Genomic DNA, 7,156 nt, shown 5'->3' on the forward strand with positions numbered 1-7,156 from the left:
GCCCCTCTGCTGCGCTGTGGTGAGACCCCAGCAGCAGTACTGTGGGCGGCTCTGGGGTCCTGAGCACGGGAAAGACGTGGACCTGGCTGGAGGAGGTCCAGAGGAGGCCACAAAAACGATCAGAGGATGGACCACCTCTGCTGGGAGGACAATCCGAGAGGGTTGGGGTGGTTCAGCCTGGAGAAGAGAAGGCTCTGAGGAGGCCTTTCCCTTACAGCTGAGACCACAAAACCAGTTGCATCTGGTAGTTCGGCCGGCTTCAGTGTCCTTCTTCCATTACCTTGTTTTTCCTAGATAGGAGCGTACCTGAATGATGTAAGCAGACAGGCTCAAGCCTGTTAGTCATAGATAGGGTCTACCTTCTTCCTTCGTTAGGCCGATTCCTGAGCAGAACTACAAACAAAATATTAGATTCAGCAGTCCTGTAGAGAGACCTTGCTGCTACTGGCAATTTGTAATTTTCCATATGGCTTCTGTTTTGCCAGTTGACGGGATTGACAGAAAGGACTCAGATACCAACAGAAACAATAGACTTATTTTACTATCTACTGCAAAATAATGCAAAATATAAGGTAATACATTTAGTCAGAATGGTAAGCTTATTACGCTCTAGTTATAAGCAGCAAAGAGAATAAACAAGTTAATACTCCTTAGTCCTAAAATAATATGACGAGAAAATAAAGTAAGACAAGGTAATGCACCTAATCATTACTGCATAAAGTCAGCGATAGTAATTAAGAAAGATACATCACCAATTGCCCTAATACTTAACCATCATCCAGATCCGCAGTCACTGGGGAGCCCTGGTTGCGGCGAGGGTCTGGAGAGCCTTTCCCGGCAACTGGGAGGTCCTATGCAGTGTGTCCACTCGTAGGTGAGGTCTCCAAAGTCGCTGCAAGAGGGTTCAGCTTTTATAGTGTTGAATAAACAGGTTTCAAACTTCGAGTGAGGAAACAGCTGGTGTCACCTCCCTGTTGGATTTCAGCCAAAGCCCAGCCAGGGCTTAAGGAGGAACCCAAGGTGGGGCTTGTGTATCTATTTGGGCTTTAACCACATATTTCTCAATAGCATCTGATGTCTGGCCTCACCTCGTGCCTCTAAATAAAGAAGGATCGGTTGATCGGCTATTGTTACATAATGAAGTTACAACAGAGCTTCTCTAGATAAATATATTAAGATAGACTAATAATACGTTATAGATGTGGCTAATACTACCTGTGACTGGTACTATATTGTGGGGTGTTGAGATTCGTCTAGAGGTCAATTTTGGTTCTGGCCTGTTGTTCAGGCCTCAGTACTTCAGTCTTCCCTCCTCATTCCCTCCCTTTTCTTTTCTTGTCGCAAAGTCTTTTGCAACATTTCCTATCCCTGGTACCGCTGCACTACTATACTGGCCCACCTTTGTTGTACTATTCTTACCGTGAGGTTTTTAGTGCAAACACTCATAACGCCTCCTGCTACTATTACTATGAGAACTACTATTAAGTTTTGCAACAACGATGCTGTCCATTCAGACAAGGAGAATCCCAACTTTTTTTAGAATACTATTTAGTTTCCCTCCAATCCTTCTCTAATTCCCCTACTGTGTTGAGCAACTTGTTGTATTTTCTCTATCTGATTCCCTAGATCCTGTGTCACATCTGGAATGTGAATACAAGTATCATTACTTAGATCAAGATAACCACATAGTCCATGTTCTTTGACAAGTATAAAATCTAAAGCTAATCTCTTCTGCAGTCATTTTACTTGTGGCTTGTAATTGAGCATTTAGGTCTTGTAGGCCTTGCTCTGTTGCATTAGCTAAGATCTCTGCCTGAAAGGTTAGACTATATAGAGCCACCTTGTTTTCCAGTGTTGAAACGCCCGGTAAAAAAAAGGATCCCAGTACCCACCCTACCCTAACTCCCAGACTAGGTCTTCACCAGGTATCTTCCCTTTTTGTTCGTAACCACCATTTAGGCCTTAAGGGGGCTTGTTTCCACAGGGGACATAGGGTCAATAATCCTAGAGTCCGTTCTTTAATTTGTCCCCAGGGGGAGCATGGGTGGTTCATTCTCCATCACTACTAACCCATACCATCGGACCTAAGCTTTCTACTCTAGCCACAGTACAAGCTATGTTAGGCCGGGGGTTACTGTTAGTCAGGTACGACCAAGTATCATTGAGTGGTGGTGTCCTGTTTTTACATGCACAACCCAGCCGTAATAACTTTGCCGCACGTTAGAGCCTCTGTATTTCTGGATCTGTAGAGTTGCAAGTAAAGATCTTTCTACAGTCCCAGTTCCTGTTTACCTTACCTCCTGGAATATTGTTTAAGTTTATATTCCCGTATCTGACTGGCACTTGTAGAGGGTCTTCAGGCCATCCAAGCAGTCCTTCAGATCTCAGGCACCATTTTATGTCCTCAATATGATCCCATTTTCACTTCTGAGGCCCTTTCCAGATTGATGGAAGCTGACAACCCCATGGTGTATTTGTATGTTCATCTTTCACAGGACGGCAAGTGATTTCCTTTGTCCATGGTGTAGGGGATTTAGTTATGTTACAGTCCGCAGTAGTACCGTTTACTCTTTTGAAATTTGCCTTCCTGATTGTTTCACTTGAGACTGCTCACTTTCCCTTGCCACATACGCTGCTATGTAGCAGTAAGGTTAGTAGTAAGAATTTCCCGAGGGACTGGATTTTGTGCTGATTTAGGGAACAGTAAACCGGCAGTTACTGATGACACATTCTGAATCTGCCCAAAGCCCTGGATTAATTTTAAAATCAGATTATCGTCAAGTGTCTCAGATCTATTCACACAACATGTAACCAACAACTTTATTTTAACAATGTCCTGCATAGCTTCTGACGTCATATTTTCAGCTTCAGTGGTCCTGAAGATTCAAATGTCCGTTGCTGACTAGGAGCCTTCTTTATCCGGGAGTAATGAATCCAAGCAGGTTGTTCTTTGACCTTGATTGCAGTGAAGGTAGCCAGCAGTACCTGGTACGGTCCATTCCACTTCTCCTATAGCGGATCACATGAAAAATTCTTAACATAAACCCAGTCCCCCGGGTTGAAAGGATAGGTAGGATGGTCCAGTCCTTTTACTCTAACTCCCAGTACGCTTTTGTTAATTTGTTCCAATTGTTTCCCCAATGCTATAAGATAAGCTTGCAGATAAAGATTTCCTAATTCATCAGGCCTATCCTGGAGTATGAGCTACTGTGATTCCAGGGAAAGCCAAGAATGCACCTCCTATAGTAACAGAACTTGTCTTAGTTGGTCAGGCAGCATATATCCACCGTGTGTTCCTCATGCGGTGTTGAGGGGGCTCTCGAGATAGACAACAATTAAAATAAAATTTATTTAAATACAGTCAGTTGGCACTCTGGCAATCATTCACAAAGGGCAGATCTGAGTGTCAGGGAGAGGAAAAGCTATTGCTGCACAAACTCCTGGGATTTAACGACAATCCAAAGCGCTTGGTCACTCACCTAAAAAGCGAGGGCTCTCAACCGTGGGGAATTTCTTCGGGCGGCATCCCGACCCAAGGGGGGAACCTCAAGGAGTTTCCTTGGGCAGCGTCCCGACCCAAGGGGACGGTCCTCGACCTCAGCTGTGCTGCTCCAGGGGGGACTAGCTCAAAATGGCTCCCCCCGGGGGCTCCGTTTCTACCCTCGACAAATCTGATCTGTGGTCAATAATCAGCCCTTATTGGCTGAGGGCCCCAATTCCCATAAAGCCCTGAGAACAAGGGCACCAAAAAAAAAAAAAAAAAATCAATGGCCACTATATTTCAGCAGCCAGGAAGCCCCATTTCCAGCAGGTGGGTGCACCTGCCACACGTGGTTTCCTTTTGCATGTCAAATAATTTAAGAGAATTTTTGCCTGTTTTATCGATTGACTTTGCTCTGTGAGGACCCTGACAGAAAGTATTCCCTTCAATTACACATGAAGAGGAAATGGAAAAGTGAAAACTTCATCTTTGCCCTAAACCCAAAGTGACCCATTAGCCCTGGTTAGTGCCTGGTTAGTGCCAAAGGGGGCTCCAGCCTGGAAGCTGACTCCGGGAGGGCATCTTGCACTTGCCTCGAGACTGAAATCCCTCGCTCCATCAGCATCATCCTGAGCTGTTGGTAACAGCACCCGAGGAGGTCAGAAATCCCTTGCCTGCGGTTTCCTCCTCTTCGGGGGGACTGGGAGCTCCTCGCTGCCCCTGTGACAGTGCCCGGAAAGCAGGGCAGAGCTGTGGGCTCAGCCCCGGGTGGGACTGTGTCCCAGCCCTTGGACGGAGCTGCCGAGGGGACGTGTTCCCCTCTCCGGGAGGGCAGCTCCCCCGCCTGCGCTCCAGCGGCTCTCCACGAGCGCCCTGAGAGACGTTCCCACGCAGCCTCGGCCCGGCTGTGAGGTCACAGTGGGGCTGTGAGGTCACAGAGCCCTGTCATGTCACGACGGCCACAAATACGGATTGCTCACCCCGGACCCCACTGCAGCACCAGCAGCGGCAGCGGCAGCAGCGGCAGCAGCGGCAGCAGCAGCAGCACGGTGCAAGCACAGGGCCATGGTCCCCACCCACCGCCTCCTCCTCATCCTCCTGCTCCTGGTGGCCCTGCATGCCAGGGCTGCCGGGACGGCTCTGTGGAAAGCGTGGGGAACAGGTAAGTGGGGGACGGCTCGTGCAGCCTTTCACGGGCCAGAGGGCTCTTCTCCCCAGGAAGCGTGGAGGATGACTTTCTCCCTCCGGTGCTTTAGCACCGGCTTCCTCTCTCTGTGTGTGAGCTCTCCCGGTCAGAAAGCCCCGAGGGGCCGTATGTTGGTCCATCTGCTCCTAGAGGTGCTGCACATGGCCTGGAAGGAGCAGCTACCTTTTAACTTTTTCTTTCCGTGTGAAATGCAAGTTGCTCGTTCTGCGGCCGACGCGCAGACGTGCAGAGCAGAGAGAGAAGAGAGGGAAAGGGTCGGGCTGAGTGCCGTGCCCCAGGGCGCTTTCCCTTGCGAAGCTCTTTGCCGGCCCCTGGGAGCCTGAGCTGCTCCCTCCCGGTGCCAGCTGCCAAGCCAGTGGGCTTCTTGGCGCTGACTTCAGAGCTGGTGCGAGCTCCAGGGAGTCCTTTCTCCCAGCGGCTCCACGCGTGGTTCATTTTGTCCCAGCGTGGTGCCACTGCAGGCACACGGTAACTCTTTGCACCAAGCTCCTGAGCGGAGGGGAGAGAGGAGTGCCGTGGAGTAATCCCGTCTTTGCCCGGCGCTCCTGAGCTGCCACTCCGATCTGAGGAAGTATCCTGGACTGTGTCACCGGAGCCGTTCTGTCCTGTGCTTCTTTGCAGAAGGTGATGCAGCTTTGCAGCTGGGTTCCGGGTCGGCGACTGCGGGAGATGGCACGGGTACGTCCTGGCTTTTCCCTCCCCTTCAGAGCTGCCCACTCACAGCCCAAAGGTCAGCCGGCCGGGCGCCTCTGCAGGTGGGAGGACGGAGACCTGCCCGTGGGTGCCCTCTCCTTGCGTGACCCCCTCACCGCTCCTGCGATTCGCGTCTGCCAGTGTAGATGACGGGAGCTTCTCTGGGTGATTAATAATTACAGTGTTCCCGACGGGAGGACTTTTCCAGCTCCTCGGCTGGATCCGGCGCAAGAGTCTGGCTGGCATCCCAGGGGTGAGTATTCTGTCCTCTGCTCACCTCACAGGCTGTGCACTGGTTTTCTGCAATTTATTCATGTGGAATCGTACCAAATACGTTCTGTTAAGTCCTCCAAGAGCTGAAGGAGGAAAAAACTCCGGGAGCCATCAGAAGTCATTTAGCAAATACTAGAGGAGCTGGAGAGAACACAGGGTGGGTATACTTCGCTCTGCCTTAGCCGTGAGATTCGTCAACTGGAGCTCTTAGATCCGTGTCCAGACACGCCGTCGCCTGCCCAGCAGGCAGGGGTCGAGCAGAGCCTCGCAGCAGCGATGCTGGGTCTCACGCCTTGCAGGCGCTGGCGAGCCACAGAGATGGGGCAGAGCCTCTGCTGCCAGTTGTGGCTCAAGCCAAGTGCCAAGGGCAGCTGGTGCCCCCGTTTTACCATCACGGCTCACAGCTGGCTTGTGCAGATGTCGGCAGGCAGATTTATTTATCTAAACCTTACCGATGTCTTTGAGAAGCGTTGCCTCCTGGAGGTGCCACCGCCCTGATGGGGAACGGTTCCACCTGACCCAGCTGTCCCATTTTCTTTTTCAAGAGACCGACGCAGTGGCTGTGCAGGAGTCGGCGTTTCCAGGAGGAAGCAGTGGCTCACTGCCCGCCTCTGCCTCAGCAAGGGAGGCGATGCAAGCAGCGGAGTAAGAGCAAAGAGTCAGTGATTTTCCCCCCACTGCTCCCTTGCATGGCTGCTCGTGGGCCGTGCTCTGGAGAGGAGTCCCTGTGTCCATCCTGCAGCCGAGTGCCTCAGCGTCCTCCTCTCTCCACAGACATGCCCCTGCACCTTGGGGACACCGGCTGGAAACCGGCGGGTACCCCTTGCGCCCGGTCAGCCCCACCAGCCACCCCGGCATCCCTGACAGCTGGGACCAACACCAGCAGCCGCAGCCCCCGCCTGAAACACCGGCACGTCCACCCTCCATGGCCCCCACTGCCCCTGGTTCCCCCAGCCCAGGCCCCATCTGAAAAGGCACCCCTAACTCCCGAGCCCGCTGGTCCGGCCCTCTGCCAAGGGCTGGAGGCGGCCCCGCCAGGGTAGGGGTTGAAGGTGGGGAGACAGAGCCCCCCACCCACAGCTTCGGGGGGCAGCCCTTTCACCCCCCATGAAGAGGGAGAGGCTACTCTTTTAGTGCCAGCTTCCCAACAGTTACTAATTTGTGGTGGGACAATAAATCGTGCAGCAGACCATATGTACTACTTGCCTCTCATTCTGTTTACCTTTCAATGTGGCTTTCTGTTGTTTGACAGAATATATAGGCAGCACGTATGGCTGGGAAAGGAAGGCTGAACGTCAGGAGATAGTGCTGTCATTTATTCTGTCAGCAAATCTGTGAAATCTAAATTTTCACTAATGCTAGTGTTTGCATTAGTGCTGCAATGCGGGGGAGGGTGGCTGCATTTTCAAAGTGATCTTTGTTGATGTCGTTTGCATTCTCCAGTTGCTGCAGTTCTTGTTTGCGGACGTGGCGATCGGGACTCTCATCTGAAAAAAACAAAG

General features: G+C 51.5%; 1 long non-coding RNA gene across 3 annotated transcripts; it reads left to right on the plus strand.

Annotated features, from left to right (window-relative positions):
* The first annotated feature begins 5,562 nt into the window (after positions 1–5,562).
* LOC122154672 lies at positions 5,563–6,852 on the plus strand. Of its 3 annotated transcripts, none has more exons than XR_006166711.1 (3): positions 5,563–5,634; positions 6,200–6,312; positions 6,429–6,852. It is a non-coding gene; the product is annotated as an uncharacterized LOC122154672 (long non-coding RNA). The 3 variants fall into 3 exon arrangements; XR_006166713.1 differs by having other exon boundaries at positions 6,200–6,299; XR_006166712.1 differs by lacking the exon at positions 5,563–5,634 and adding an exon at positions 5,719–5,811.
* The last annotated feature ends 304 nt before the right edge of the window (positions 6,853–7,156 follow it).

This window comes from Tyto alba, unplaced genomic scaffold (assembly GCF_018691265.1).
Source record: "Tyto alba isolate M040663 unplaced genomic scaffold, T.alba_DEE_v4.0 Super-Scaffold_43, whole genome shotgun sequence".
Lineage (NCBI taxonomy): Eukaryota > Metazoa > Chordata > Aves > Strigiformes > Tytonidae > Tyto > Tyto alba.